The sequence below is a fragment of the Monodelphis domestica genome, chromosome 2 (genome assembly GCF_027887165.1).
Source record: "Monodelphis domestica isolate mMonDom1 chromosome 2, mMonDom1.pri, whole genome shotgun sequence".
Taxonomy (NCBI): domain Eukaryota; kingdom Metazoa; phylum Chordata; class Mammalia; order Didelphimorphia; family Didelphidae; genus Monodelphis; species Monodelphis domestica.
In genome coordinates this window covers 306,427,697-306,441,427 of record NC_077228.1, presented here as the reverse complement: position 1 = coordinate 306,441,427, position 13,731 = coordinate 306,427,697, and the positions used below count along the sequence as shown (strand labels likewise).

Below are 13,731 nucleotides of genomic sequence, written 5' to 3'. Positions count from 1 at the left end.
AGGTTGGTGAAAATAAAGGTGTTTTTTCTTTTCCTGTCGTCGTTTATAAGACCCCTGAAACCTATTGATAGACTCCTCTGTGGCTAAGATTGTGTGTTCCTGCCTGCTTTTACTTACTACATTTAGATAGCCTTAGAGTAGCATAGAAGTTGATTTAGTCCTCAAGGGTAGTACCCACATCCGCTGCTCAGCTGTCTTGTCTTTCCTAATGTGGTAACAGGTCTTTTCTTTTAATGTTTGTCTTCCTTGCTTTACCTTCCTGATGTAGGTGTGCTTCTACCTTTCCTCATTTACCTATGACCCCAAAAGGCCCTCTTTGTGCTTTGTACTTTGTGAATTATGTCTTTTTTTAAAATAAACCCAGTATTTATCACAGTGGCTTGAACATAGTAAGTGCTTAATCAATACTCATTGACTTTACTTGAGGAGGGATGAAGAGGAAAGTACCTGTACCTTTTCTTCCTCTTTTTGTGGTCTCTGCACTTGGGATAGAAGCTTAAACTTAAAGATCTTATCCCAGAGGAATTTTTTCTCATCCTAGTACTCAAAATCTTTTGTACTAAAGAACATTGGATTTGGAACATTGGGTTTGGATTCCAGTCATGCTCCTCTATCTCTGAAATTCAATTCAATTCTCTTTTAGCATGTTAGAGGAGTAATGGTACTCTTGCTTTTGGGACAGGAGCTGTGTTCAAATCCCAGCTTGTCATTATTTGTAGAATTTTGGACAGTTGACTTCACTTCTCTGGGACTATTTCTTCAACTTTATAAAATGAGAAGGTTGGAGGAAATTAGAGAATCATAGGTCTAGAGTTAGAAGGGTCCTCAGAGCTCTCTGGTTCAACTTTTTCATCTTACAGATGAAGAAATTGAGACTCAGGAAGATTCAGTGATTGGGTCAAGATTTCCCAGGTAGTGTCAGAGATAGGATTTGAATCTCTTTCTCTACTGTATCACACTGTCCCTTCTAAGATCTCTTCCAATTTGATATTCATAATAAGATAATCTGCATTAAGCACAGATAGGGAAATAGTATTGGTTTTTGTCATTGGATTGATGGAAAATGTCTACAGAGTTTAAAATAACAGAGCCTTTGTAGTCACCTCATTGGGGTATTCCCACTATAGCAGAAACTGAGAAACAACATCCTGTAGTTTCTATGGCTATTTTCCCAAACCATGAATCATCTCTATCAGATGTCCAAGATTACAAAAGGTTGGTAAAGTGGGAGGTGCAGTAGGAAAGGAATAGTCTTTACAATGCTGCTGTTATGATCCTTTCACCTCTCACATTGTTGTAACACTCTCTGCCATAGAGCTCACACATGTCAGTGATTATTATAAACACAAGGTTTAGGGTAATTCCCACCAGGGGAAAGAGGAACAGGGTCAAAATAAGGATCCAAGAGAGTAGTAACATAAAGGCCAGGATAGGTTGGGAACAGTGCCTTTTCTTAAAATGATCCAGTCCAATAAGTTGAGATGGAAGTGGAAAACTGTGTGAGGAAATGGCAATTTAATGTCCAAGGGGTCAACATTAGATCAGGAAGCAAGATACAAGGAGTTTTGGCAGGCTGATTGTGCCTGACTCAGTTCTTCCTCAGTAAGTTCTGCCTTTGTCTTAGTTTTGTGCATTTTCTGTCTGGACCTGGCCGTATTTACAGGTTTATGTTTGTATTGGCACACAGAACAGACCACTGTTTTAGCAGTCTTTGTAAAATGCTATCTTCTTGAAACTGGGCTACAAAGCAAGATAGAGAATCTTAACAATGCCACCCTAAAAGTTTGAAAAAATATTTTTGCTACTTTATTGAGATAAGTTCTTTAGATGTATAGCATTCAATTAAAAAAAAAGTATTTCCTAGAAACAATGTACAAAGCAGAGGCATATTTATTTCCATTTATAGACTTATAAACTACTTGATTATGAAACATTCTTCCTTTTCACTGACTGTTTTTGATTGGTTTTGAGATGGGAATTTTCAAATTAATTGACTGGGCAAGCTTTTTACAACCATTGAAGGGGTACTCATAGGGTTTATCTCTGGTATTAACTTGCACATATATGAACAAATTAGAATGTATGTAACATAGGACACTGCCCTGGACTTCAGTTATACCTGAGTAGGATAAGATTGATGGAAAATCTCTACAAACTTATTTTGTTCTAGACACAACATCTTTTCTTCTGCCCTCTACCTCTGCCTGTCTACTAGGTATTAAAGTCAATTGCATTGGGTCTAGGATCATTTGGAAAATGTATTCTTCCTTCCTATCCATGATTAACAACAAAATTACCTCAGGGTAGTTGGGGCTTTACCTCAGGAAGGAAATTTAGTTCCGGGTGGAAAATTTAGGGATTGCTAGCAGGACTTGTACTTTTCTAAAGAGGAAGGCAGGAATAAGTTTGAATAGTCATCTTTCTTTCTCTGGGTCTCCCTTCTCTCCTTCCCCCTTAATTTTTTAAAATAGAAATTTAATAGTCATTAACAAACATGAATATATCAATATTCATATATAGCTAGTACTCTGGGCTCACTCTCTGAGTCAATTGTATGTACTTCTCTGGGTTCAGGAGTGTCTCAGGGGGACAGCTTGAGCCTCTTTTTGTCATGTCCTCCATTATAGCCACCAGTGACTCTTCTAAGTAGAGACTTGCCTTCCTTAATTTGGTGTCAGGGGAATGTTGGAGTTGCAATGATGGCAGAAGTACAAGAGTCAGAATGCCTAGATTCCCTCCCTGCCTCCTTTGTCTTGTAGCCTGTAAGAGTTTTAAGATAATTTTCATGGCCCTGGCCCTGTTACCAGGGGGCCATTCTTGGAATTGAAGTGGCAAATGAAAAGGGTTGCATATGTTTATTTCTGGGGCTTTGGGGGAATGATGAAAGAGACCTCATAAAGGAGGTAGCTTTTAAACTGAGCTGTGAAGTGAACTAGGGATTTTAAGAGGCTAAGGTGTGAGGGGGGAGTACATTCCAGGTTGGGGTGCAGCTTGAGCAAGAGTACTGAGACTGGAGAGGAAATGTGAGAGACTCCGTAGGAGGTCTTGCCTATTGAGGGGACACACTGTCTGAACCATGAGGCAGAGAAGAGATGAAATGAATTCACTCACCCTAAACCAACTAAGAATAAGGGCTGGGTAGCTTCCCTTCTAAAACTGGCTGAATGACAATATTGTGTACCAAGAAGGCAGAGCAATTAATAAAAACAGAATTAAGAATATTTTTCTTAGCCCTGAGGCAGGTAGCCCTTTAGTCCTACTCTTAGTGAATAATCATATTGCACTTCCCTAGGGCATTTAGATGGCTCAGCGGATAGATAGAACCTGGAATCAGGAAGATCTGAGGTCAAATTCTGTCTCACAAACTTATTAGTTATGTGATCCTGGGCAAGTCTCTTAATGTGTTGGAACAGGACATGGCAAATCACTTCAGTATCTTTGCCAAGAAAACTCCAACTTCCCAGCAGGAACATTGAATCAACAGTGAACATTGCAAAGAGAACAGAAACCCAGTTGAGACTTCAGCAATTAAAATGTTAGAGTGGTATATTACTTGCAAGAAAACTTTGAGACCATATCAAGTTGCTGCAGAAGCCATAGCCAAGAAGAAGTGGCAATGCATAGATAGCTTCAATCATTGTCCCTTGGCTTTTACTCTTTCAGTGCCACCACTATTTTGCCTAACCCTTGATCTTGGGTCTACTCTGCTAAATTCCTTTCTTGTCTATGCATTTCTAGAATGTTCTTTCATTTGCTCCCCAAACTTGGGAGGAGATAGGTCCAGTCAGCATCATGGATTATATTTAGTGGCAGTCTTTGTTGGGCTTCTTCCTTCCTCTTTCCAGAATGGAAGAGTATAAATGCATCTGGCAGCAAATATGTAGAATAGCTTAGAAGAGAGAGACTACAAGGTAGGGAGACTGAGTAGCAGGTTAAAGAAGTCTAATGAGAGGTCACAGGAAGTTTTGATCAGGGTATTGATGATGGCCCTAATTTCTTAGATGCTAGAGTGCACTATGCTGCCAATTTAGCTCTTTAATGCTTGTGTTGGGATTAGGGTTCATATATTGTAATTTCCAAAACAATGTGAGTTTCGCTATACCACATTGCTTCCCCATGATAAAGCATTTTGAATGCCATATGTAGTCTACAATAACTAACCCTTTTCTCTTTTTTTTTTTGACCCACTTTTTAAAAATATGCTTAGGAACTGTGGTGGGTAAAAGATGAAATGACTGAGGAAACAAAGATTTGATTTTCTGAACATATTGATTTATTTTTAAGCAATGCCTGCCAATTGTCCAACAAATCATGTTGAGGCCCCTTCCTCATCTTAGGGCTGGATCCTGAATAGAGGAAGAGACAGACTTTTATACATGAAAAATAATTTAATCAAATAAATCAAATTAATTAAAAGGAAACAATACAAAATTAGGTAATCTGATTTCTAATTGGATGAAATATTTGGGATTTTCAAAGTTGAGAGAGGGAGAGGAGTAAACATGTACAAGTCCCTGAATTTAGAAAAAGAGGTGTCCTACTCCTCCTAAGTGTCTGTGAACAATCAAAGGAAAATAGGAATAATAACTTATTGATTCGTATATAGCCATTTTCAGAAGAGAAAATTCCTTGCATAGTTTAGAATTTGATTGCATTTTTGGTTAGTATAACATCATAGATCCTTGATTAAGAGTCTCTAAACAGCAAATAAAGGTGGTCCAGTTTCCCAGCCATGCAGGGTTAGGTTCAAACAATGCAATAATATTTTCTCCCAATTCCCACAACCGAATAAAGGTTTCTTAAAGGATAGAAGTTGGACTAGACTCATAATTGAATGGAAAGGGAACTGAGCTAGCTCCAGAATTGAGTCATGTAAAAATGGAGATTTGAACCCCAGACTTCAATCCCCAGAAGTCCTTGGTACTTCCCAGAATTCCCTATAATCTCATCTGAGTCCTCACCTGAGTGCGAGAGCACAATTTGTATTTAAACTGGCTGAAATGCATACTGAGGTCTCTCTTCCACTTCTAAGCACACACTGCTTTCTACTAGGCATGCAAGATGTAGTAAATGGCTGTGAATGGGCTTAGCCCTAGGCACATACTTTTCTTATTTTGTATTTCTTTGTTCCTTGATTTCTAATAATCTTTAATAAACCTCAAAAAATATATAATACTTTTATTACAAGAGACTAATTTAAATGTTACAGTCACAAGATGGAGTTGGTGTTGCCTTGATTTCCACTATCACTGTCCTAATTCCCTCAATCCTCTCAATTTTCCTCAAAACCATCCACAAGTCATCTTCCAATCTCTCCCTTCAACACTAGCTACCAAAATCGTATTTGTAAAGTACTGTCCAGTGTTAGAAAAAAGTCAGGAAGACTGGAACTCCAATCCTATCTAATAGTTTGTGTGATTGGAAAGAAGTTATATAGTTTCCTTGGCCTCATTTTCCTCAGAGGTAAAATGGGAATAATAATAGTTTTGATGAGGATTAAATGAAATAATGCATATAAAATGTTTTAAAAACATGAAAGAACTACACAAATGCTAGTTATCATTAACTATAATATTAATATGAATGCACTAATATATACATATCTTAACAGAATGTGCTATGAATAATATGTCACTGCTGACATTATTTATTTTTGACATTTTTTTTAATTTGGTCAGTTACTGATGACATTATTTAAAGCATCAAAAGGAATAATTTTATTAATAATGTCATTAATTGTATATCCATTAGAATATAGAATCATTATAAAGTACTATAATTGATATATTATTGACAATATTAATAATGTATTATTATATATACATCTAATACATAACATATACACATAATACATGTTGTATCCTCTAATGGAATATAAGCCCCTTAAGGGCAAGGTCTGGTTCACTTTTGTCTTTGTATCCTTAGCACATAGTATAGTGCTTGGCACATAGTAGGATGCAATGAATTCTTACTGATTGATTGCTTGAACAAAAATATTCAAATTCACAAGCATAAACAAATTGTAGTATATGAAATTCTAAGCTATTTGTAATTTGTTGAAAAGATGAGAATATTCACTTTAACAAGATATATAAATTAAATATTACACCTAGGCTTTCCCTTTTTGTGGGAGTCTAGCCCTGTGGATTTTGTCAATATGGGGAATTCCCTTTACTAATGTAGCTCGTCTGCAATTTGTAGAGAATTAATTCAGGGCACTGTGAGGCTAAGCGATTTGCCTGTCACATTTCTAGTTCTTTTCAGAAGCAGGATTTGAATTCAAGTTTTTCTGGCTCCAATGTTGGCCTATTTGTCATTATACTAGGTTGCCTCTCTTAGCAAAAAAAAAAAAATTCATATGAAGATTCCCCACAATTCTAAGTGTTTAAATGGACAGTTTTTCTAAGATTTAAAAACAAATTAGGTTTACAATGTGCTTTTCAAAAACAACTTAATAATTGTATAATCTTTAAATCCCTGTGTCATAGACCTCCTTGGGAGTCTGGTTAAATATATATAGACGATTTAAATTTAAATTATAATTGAAGGAAATGTTAAATTTCAGTTAGAAGTTAGTGAAAATAAAGATGTAATTATTTTTCCATTACCCATGTTCGTAGATGCTTTGAAATTTATCCATGGATCCAAAGTTAAAAACTCATGCTCCAGAGAATACCTTTTGTAAAAGAAGGTTTTCCAAGTTTATTTTCTGAAATGTGACATTCCCATGACTTTAAGCACCTTCCTATGTTTATTGCAGAGAAATCAGGAAGTCTGAGGCCTCTGTTTTCAGTATCCTAGGGAAGTAAAAAAAAAATAGTTTCTTCTCAGACTTAGGAAGGTTGTTCTTCATAAAGAAATGACAATCATTGTTTCCTGTTTTTTTAATCTTAATGACAACAATTTGGAATTTTATCAAAAGATGTGGATAATTGAAATGTGCTATGGGACCAAATAATAAAAATTGAGGAATCATAAGATTGTAGTTATTATCATCGTTGAATTGGAGAGGTCACAGAAAGACTTAAACTTGTTCCAAAATACTCACTGATCTGAATTCTCTATCACAAGGCAATGTTCTTTTTCTAAGGTCTTGTGGCATCCTTTATTTAGTTTCTCTCTTATCTGGTTCCAACCTATGTAATGCCTTCTTGGTGTCCCAGTTATTTAATGGGTACTCATATCAACTTGATAGTTAACACTGTACTTGCAGATGTGCATTTAAATAGGAAAGGTTAAGCCTACCTTAGGTAAAATTGTGATTTAGGTTCAGTTTTCCTTTACAGTCCTCACATTTTCTTGTCCCTTTTCTGTAATGAGTAATTACTGGGCTTCTCTGTAACCTTGAACCAGGTATTGCCTCTCTGGGCCTCTTTCCTAGCCCATGTTAAAAAAAAATAAAAGGTATAATTGAGATGATGTCCAAGACCCTTTCTGGCTCTGATTTTTACAGAATCATGGAATCTGAAACAGAAGAGAACTCAGAGATGCTTAATTCAACTCATGCCTGAACACGAATCACCTATATCTCACACCCAACCTTTAGTCATCAATCTTTTAACTTAGACATTCAGTGAGAGGGAGCCCAGTACTTCCTGAGGCAGGCTTTGGAATAGTTCTAATTGTTAAGGAAGATTTTTCTTGTTGTTGCTGAGCAGTTGTTTCAGTTGTGCCTTATTTCTCATGACCCCATTTGGAGGTTTTTTTTTTTTTTTGTCAAAGATACTAGGGTAAGTTGCCATTTTCTTCTTTAGCTCATTTTATAGATGAGGAAACTGAGGCAGTTAAGTGACTTGCTTATGGTCACACAGCTAGTAAATATCTGAGACCAGATTTGAACTTGGGAAGATGAGCTTTTCTGAGTCCAGGCCTGGCATTCCATCCTGTCCATAGGATTTTTCTTACATTAGTTCGAAATTTGCCTCTGAAACTTTCACCTATTGCTCCAAGTTCTCCTCTCTGGATCTGGGTGGGTCTGCTCTTTCTCTATTGTCTTTAGACTCTGGGGAACCTTCCTGTTAGAGAGAATTCATGTGTCAGCCTTCAGAATTCCCAAAAAGAAATATCTAATGGTGGGGCTTTGTAAATCATAGTGTGGGGTGAAGAGAATTATAACTTGAAAAAAATGATGGAGAATAATTGAAGCTTCTGGAGTCCTGTGAATCTTAGGGACTCATCTATTTTCTCAAGTGCTCCTCTCTCCTCTCCTGTGAGCTCCTTCTGTCCCTGGTGAATACTTCCAGAACTTCCATTTTAGGGAAGGGTTCATACTAGCCATTCTTCATTCTCTGGACATAGCTACTATGTCTTTCCTCTTCCTTTCACTTTTCAGTTCCCATTTTATACATTGTCTTCTCTAATTAAAATGTAATCTTTTTTTAACCCTTACCTTCCATCTTAGAATCAATACTGTGAATTATGTCCAAGGCAGAAGAGTAGTAAGGGCTAGGCAATGGGGGATAAGTGACTTGCCCAGGGTCACATGGCTGGGAAGTGTTTGAGCTAGATTTGAATCTAGGACCTCTCATCCCTAGTCCTGGCTCTCAATCCACTGAGCTACCCAGGTGCCCCCAAAATGTAATCTTATTGAAGGAAGAAACTATCTTTTTTCATCTTCTGCACATATTAGAGGCTCAATAAAATGCTTGTTGACAGACTGCCCAATTCCCCATCAAATGATTCACAAACCATCAAGTATTGAGTGTAAAGATTATGCTAATCCTAGAGAAACCATAAGGTAGGTAGGTGAGTCAATAAACATATCTTTACATTGATCATCAATGAAGAAAACGACTGGAAATTTCTCTGTGCTACTAAAGCAGAATGAAAATTACTAAATTTGTACTCTTATTCAAAGTATGTTCTCCAAAAAGTGCAAATTACTGGATAATCCCCTAGTCCTAATCTGGATTTATGATTAGGTTGTTTTTCATTTGCTCCTACTGAGTTCATTTAAATGTTGAGAATGATCAAAATGTTGTTGTTCAGGTTAAAAACTAGGAAAAAATGAAAAGTCAGTTGTTTAAAAAAGACAGCTCTTAAGTTTTAGACTTGTATTTTGATTTCACTTAAGGTTAATAAAATCTTATCCAAGGTAGCATCATTTATAAATAGGCAAAGTCTGTCTTTCTGCATGCATAGGTGACCAGTAGTCTGAGCCTTTCTTCACTTCTATAATAACTGATTTTAAAGAAAGTATATAACATCTTTCTTCATACTAATGTATAAATGTCCTAAAGACTTCGAATTTTAATCCAAGGCAAAAAACTTAAACTAAAGGAATTAATTTCTAATTGTGAAAATCAAGGGAATTATTGAGGCAGTTAGAAACAGTCTTTATATGGAGTTCAGTGATCCTGAACTACATATTTGTGTAGCTTTGACTTTAGTTTTTCTAAGTATTTTCCAAAGATAATATCATTTTAGCTTCATAACACAAATATAAAGATACATAAAAAGTAAAATTATTCCATGTTAAGAACATTTAAATGATTGGCTCTGTGTAGATAGGAAGATCACATCTTCCATGCCTTTTTTACTTTTTTTTTTGATACCTCAAGGGCCAGCAGAGTGGCTGATATATAGTAGTTGCTCAGTAAATTTCTTGGAATTGTGAAAACATAATCAGAAAGGCTTTAAAATAAAAAGGGAGGATAGAGAAAATAGCTTATGTATGTTGTCAATCTTGATACAGTTCTAGAGAATTGCTACAGTGTAGGAAAGAAGAATAACAGGAGAAACACTGAGGAACTCCCAAGAGATAAAATCCAAGTGAAGAAGTAGCAATAGAATACATAGCTTCCGATTTCTCAGTACATATGTACAAAATATGGATAACAAGCAAGGTTAATGAAAACCCTAAAATGAGTAGGCAAATTCGACTTCACAAGTATCATTGCGATCTAATGGGATGCCACCTATGACTGGAATGTGACTTTGAAAGGATATACATGCCAGGAGTAAGAATAGATAAAGGATTGAGAGAGAAGGGAGGGAGGGATATTAAGAAAGTAATGTGAAGAAATTCTGAAATCACAGAGGAAATTTATTCAGTTAGGTGCATTTTAGGTCTATTGGAGGAACTTGTGGAAGAGAACTCGCTATTCTTTCCTACTTCTCTGCCCATCTTAGTTATATAATCACGTGCTTTTAAAAATATTTTTTATTAATGATGAATGAAAGCATAGATGCTTTCTTTATCAAATGTGTAGAATGAAGTTGAGAAGGATAGTTAATTTGTTGGATCATGGAATCAGAATCCAAGAGGAGCTGGGATAGTTGGACCAAATTTAATAAGATGAAATTTACCATGAATGAATACAGTTGACGTTACCTTCAAAATCAAATTCATAAGTTAGAGGATTGAAGTATGGCTATATAGATGTCTGTATAAAAATTATTTTGAAGTTACAATAAACTGCAAGTTAAGTTTTTGATGTAGCAGCCAAAACTAGTTTTTGATAATAGGCTTCCTCAAGATACATAGTGTTAAGAACCAGTACTGTACTATATCCTGTTCAGACCACATCTGAAGGAGTTGTACTAGATGACCTTGTGGATTGACTGAAACTGCAGTGATAAGATGTTAAGTAACTTTGAATAATATTTAGGCATCCACATATTTAGGTTATAGAATTTAAAATCCAGGTGAGGAAATTGAAGCTCAGAGATTAAAGTGAATTTCTCACTTAAAATGTTTGCCTTTCTTAGTTCATTTGAAGATTAAATGGAAATAAGAAACTTGAATATATTTTAAAAATTGTGAATACTATGCAAATTCTACTCTTAATAAACCTTGCATTAATTCTCTTAGTTCATTGGTATGATGCATTCATGTTGTTTCATTCTTCCATACATATTTTAAGACTTTTTAAGAGGCCTTCTTCTGCATCTTTTGTATTTTGTGGAAGCCATTGCAACCTTTAAATTGTCCCTTTGTTATGTGTCCTTCTTAATACATGTCCAAGAAACTTTGAATGTGAGGCTTTCTTTTTTTCTGAATAATTTCCCTTGTAACAAGCAAAGACATTTAAAATTATTTCATTGAAGATTCTTTCTATAAAGAGTCATTAGTACAGCTAAATATTTGAAAGATTTACTAAGGACTTAAATTGGGAAGTTTTTGAGAGTCTATTGAACTTGGGTCTCTATTTAAAGTTATTTTTGTTGTTGTTTTTACTCTTTCCTTCTTTTCACTTCTCAATTCTCAAGTTTCATTCAGTACACAATATACAAAGGAAAATTTGAAAGTCACAAAGGAACATGCTGAGGTGGGCATGTGGAATAGAAGAAGGATAGGTAATCATATTTTTTTTGCCTTCAAGACTGAGGATGTTTATAGGCTGTGTGGAGATTGGGTTTTATTATATACTACTTGACCGGTTTACTTCCTGAGAACACATGTAGCTCTGTTTCAAAAACAGAATGACTATGTAGATGAAAGGTTGAGAAATGCAGTAGAGGAACTAAGGCAAGGCTGAATAAGCATGGCAATCACAGGCAGAGAAGCATGCTATGTGTACCTAGAGAAAAGTGTTATTTAAATATCGGTATGTACATCATTTATGTTTCCTTCTTGTGAATTTTTGTTACTAAAAGGATGAACATTTTATGTCATGTAGCTGCTCAGTGGAGATCATCAGCTTCCTTTATCAGCAATTTCCTGGCAGTTCCTGGGAGAAGCCAATATGAAACAGGAGTTTTCCAGGAAAGTAGAGCACAGAAGGCATTATATGTCAATTAAAGTACATATCTGTCATTGGTACCTCTGAGTTAATGATGACTTCAGTAAGAAATTGGATTTAAGCCATTTTTGCTATTTTCTTCCTACTGCTATTCTATTCATGCAAGCATTTGCTTCTAGAAGAACCTCTATAAACATAAGATTTGGGGCTGGAATGGACTGCAGAAATCATCTTGTCCATTGGTGACCGATATTAGGTACCTGTGCCCCAAGAGGGGATGATGAAGAGCTTGTCAGTTAAGTACCAGGAATATTGTTGAATACTATCCTATTGAAATATTTTTAAAAGTAGCAGTGTTATGGAAAAAAAAACTGGAGAGAGACAGAGACAGAAGAAGGGGAAGGAGGAAGAAAAGGAGGAGGAGAGACACATTGAGTACAAGTGAAAAACCTTAAACAGTAGAAAGAAAAATCCTTACCAAAACCAAATGAATGAGATTTGAATTTAACCTGATTTCTGATCAACAAAGTTACAATTTTTTTAGTGTACTTTTGAAGAAGTATCTCTATTCTTATATATATATATATATATATATATATGTATATATATATATATATATACACACACACACACAAAACTTTGGTGCAATTTATAACTGTCTGTAAATCAAGATTATCATTCCTGTTCTAATGAAATCCAAAGCAAGAAACAAATATCAGCAGATATCTCCTTCAAAATTATATCATGAATAAAAATTGTTCAATAAGAAGCAGAATCATGGAGTCTTACTTATTTGATTAGGTTTTGTTAAATATTGAACAGCTTTATGATAATAAACTATTTTAATGTATCAAATAGTTTTCTTTATGAAAAATAATCTATATGCACATATTTATGGCTAGCCTTAGAACTTGTTTCATATTTATATGAATGAGGGGTATAGGAAGATTTCCTAAAAAATCAAGGGATACATAGACTAAAAAAAGTACTGGGAACCCCTAATTTAGGTCAATTCTCTCATTTTACAGAAGAGAGGAGACTAAGGTCTAGAGCCGTTTTATAACTTTCCTCACATTACAGAGAGTAAGCATCAATGTAGGAATTCAAATTGCATTCCTAACTCTGAGTCAATGCTTCCCCCCCCATACATACATATATAAATATACCTATATATACATATATACACATATACATGTGTATATAGCTATATATTTATGTAGGTACACATACATGTATTCATATATATATCTCAATATATGTATGTGTATATAAACACATACCATTTTCTGACCAATCCTTTATCTCCTTCATTTGTTTTTCTTCTTCCCAGACACTTAGTAAATAGAGCCATTTCCCCAAAGGACTGTCTAATGTTCCCTTTCCTTCCTTACCTTTACATTCCCTCTCCCTCTCCCTTGTTATTGGACAATTTTATTCTCTCCCATGACTTCAGCTACTTTTTGTAGATAACAATGAAATCTAAATCTAGCTTTAACTTCTTTTCCAAGCTTTTTACTTTATCTTCTATACTGTCTAGATACATGTGTGGTTTCATGTTCTCATCAGGGTTATTGCCATGGTGGGCTAGCCAAGGCCTATACTTGAGAATCCTCTATGCTACAGGGACATGAGTATAGTACCAGCAGCTTAAGACTGGGGTGGAAAAATCATAAATAGTAAGATTGCAGTACATGAGGGACCAGAATTAAGCGGCAGGCTGTCTGGAACCAGATGGCCATTTATAGGAACAGAGAGCAAAAAAATAGAAGGCAAATTGCTACCTAAAACAGATAGTGTATCTGGATCTAGAAAAATTGGTCACCAGTAAAGTAAACTATATATGTTGGGTGGGCCTACTTACATATATGCTTTCTCTTCCATTAAAATGTCTTTTTTGGGGAGAGACTGTTTTTTCATCTATTTTTACACCCCTAAAACTTAGCACATAGTACAAGAAAAATAAAAACTTATTAACTGATACAAAAAGATCCCCAGAAGTTTTCACTACTGTAGAAGTGGATGGGGATGGAAATGATTAAGATTCCAT

At 35.4% G+C, this 13,731-nt stretch overlaps 1 protein-coding gene across 27 annotated transcripts in view; it reads left to right on the top strand.

Moving 5' to 3' along the window:
• DST (dystonin) overlaps positions 1–13,731 on the top strand; it is a 612,681-nt gene that overhangs the window by 141,661 nt on the left and 457,289 nt on the right. The window lies entirely within an intron of this gene.